A 3,111-nucleotide genomic window follows, 5' to 3' on the forward strand; every position below is an offset into this window, starting at 1 on the left:
CTGATTTCTAAATTTTCTCCACCCATTTCTATCAAACAAATTTGATCTTTCCTTGGTCATGTAGGATTTTACCGTCGTTTCATCAAAGACTTTTCTAAAACATCCCGCCCTCTATGTAATTTGCTTGCTAAGGATGTCTCCTTTAACTTTGATGAAGAATGTCTTAAAGCTTATGAATTTCTGAAAGAAGCTGTGACCAAAGCTCCAATCATCCAACCACCAGATTGGTCACTACCTTTTGAGATCATGTGTGATGCTTCTGATTTTGCCATAGGAGCTGTCTTGGGCCAAAGGGTAAATAAATATCCTGTAGTAATTTATTATGCTAGTAGAACTCTGAATGAAGCTCAGATGAATTATACCATAATCGAGAAAGAGTTACTAGCTATAGTATTTGCCTTGGAGAAGTTTTGATCATACCTGTTAGGATCAAAAATCATGATTTATTCAGATCACATGGCTTTGAGATATCTTCTCTCAAAGAAAGATGCCAAACCATGATTGATTAGATGGATTTTACTACTACAAGAGTTTGATATTGAAATTTGAGATAAGAAGGGATCTGAAAATATTGTAGCAGACCACCTATAAAGGATCTTAGTTAAAGATTGTAAACCTGCATCAATTGAAAAATCTTTTTCAGATGAATAACTTCTAGTAGTTTCACATACAAAGGCCCCTTGGTTTGCAGATATTGTGAATTACTTAGCAGTTGGACAAATTCCTAATGGTTGGTCTAAAAATGAAAAGGATCGATTCTTTGCTCAAATCAAGTATAATCTTTGGGAAGATCCTGAGCTTTTTTGAATTTGTGCTGATCAGATCATTCGTAGATATGTTCTTGAGATTGAACAATTGAGTATCTTGAAATTTTATCATACTCTTGCTTGTGGAGGGTATTTTTCTGGATGAAAAACTACGGCCAAAGTATTGCAAAGCAAATTTTACTGGCCCACATTGTTTAAGGATGCTTATAATTTTAGCCAGGAATGTCTCAAATGTCAAGCGATAGGAAATATTTCAAAGAAAAACATGATGCCTTTGAATCCCATCTTGGTAGTTGAAATTTTTGATATTTGGGAAATTGATTTTATGGGACCTTTTCCACCCTCCAATGGTTTTGAATATATTTTGGTGGCCATCAACTATGTTTCTAAATGGATTGAGGTAATAGCAACATGAACCAATGATCATAAAGTAGTCATAAAATTTGTCCAAAGGAATATCTTTTCTAGGTTTAGATTTTCATGTGCTATCATTAGCGACGGAGGTACCCACTTCACAAACCACTATTTTCAAACTTTGCTATGAAAGTATGGGATCAAACATAAGATAGCTATACCATACCACCCGCAAACAAGTAGTCAAGTTGAAGTATCCAATAGGGAGATTAAGAACATCATGCAAAAGACTATTAGGCTTGATCGTAGAGATTGGTCAGATCGATTAGATGATGCATTATGGGCTTATAGGACAGCTTATAAAAATCCTATTGGTATGTCTCCCTACAGATTGATTTATGAAAAAGCATGTCATCTTCTGGTAGAACTTGAACACAAAGCATATTGGGTAATTAAGCAATTAAATTTTGATTTAAAACAAGCTAGTTTCAATCGGATGTTGCAATTGAGTGAATTGGATGAATTGAGACAAGAGACTTATAAAAATTTATGAATTTATAAAGAAAAAATGAAAGCCTTTCATGACAAACACATTTCAAGAAAAACTTTTGAGCCAAATCAATAAGACTGGTTATTTAATTCAAGGCTAAAATTGTTTCCAGGAAAATTAAGATCTAGATGGGATGGACCTTATTTTATAAATTAAGTATTCCCACATGGTGCAATCAAACTTTATGATCCTAAATCTCAAAATTTTTTTAAGGTAAATGATCAAAGATTAAAATCATACATAGAAGAAATATCATTAAATTAAAATATTGATCAAATAGCATTAACAAACCCACACTAAACTGAACAACATGGTCTGGCTGAAGATGGTAAACTTAGCGCTTCCTGGGAGGCAACCCAATTTTCAAGTTTTTAATTTTTGCTTTTGCCTTTGCTTTCTTTTGTATTTTGTTTAGGATAATCGAGTCTTGCTTTGTATCTTTTGTAGGGATCTGAAAATAATCTTGGTTAAGTTGGGGAGAGAATCAGTTTTGAAAAGACTTATGAATCAGATGATATCTTTTCTTTTCTTTCTCTTTACATGCACCGTTCATATTTCCTACTCCATTGAGGACAATGTTGATTAAGTTGGGGGGGAGACTAAAATTCTTTTTTAAGTCCTCAAGTAAGTTAGTATTTAGTATTTAAGTATCTGATTATATTTAAGAATCGAGTTAAATCAAGTATTTTAAAAGAAAATTGATGCACAGATCAGAGAGTTTGTGAGATATTGAGGGATCAAGTATTAAGAAAACTTAATGAAGAGTTAAGTTTAGAATTTAAATAGTTTTTTTTGATATTTCTAAATTTTTCTACCAGCATCAAAGAAGAGTTTACTTCTTATGGGCTTGTATAAAGTAACTATACGTTTTTTATATATTTTAAAAAAAAAATTTCAAGTACTTCATATTGAGTAATCGGGTCTCTTTGCCTAAGCAAACATTGAGTTTCATGTCAAAAGGTATGAAGGATAAAAAAGTTTTGTTGTAAAGCTAGTTTTAACTCATAGCCTGTTTGATTCGAGCAAGTAGGTTCGAGGGGTATTTTATACCTAGTGCCCTAAAGCCATCTGGTTTGGGAGTTATTGACTGAAAACTCACTACATGGATCAAACAGAAAGCTTAAGGGGTTAAGACACTCAATAGCAGTACAATATTTAAAAAAAAATCAATCAATAAATAAAGGACAGAAGTAACAATATACTTGTCTATATGAAGGTGAATGATTTGGAGATAAAGGTAGCGATAATTTAAAAAAATTCAGAAAAGATTTAGTTTCTTAGTTTAACTCTCATATTGACTAGTATTAATACCCTAATGATATACCTCATTTACACTCTATTGAACATCAGTGGTCTTTTTGAAAATTATTTGGTGAAATTTGAGATTTTAAGTTAAACGGTACTTGATTCTAAATTCTTTCTTTACTCGAAGACGAGCAA

The sequence above is a fragment of the Elaeis guineensis genome, unplaced genomic scaffold, assembly GCF_000442705.2.
Source record: "Elaeis guineensis isolate ETL-2024a unplaced genomic scaffold, EG11 Super_Scaffold_1000033, whole genome shotgun sequence".
NCBI classification, from domain to species: Eukaryota; Viridiplantae; Streptophyta; class Magnoliopsida; order Arecales; family Arecaceae; genus Elaeis; species Elaeis guineensis.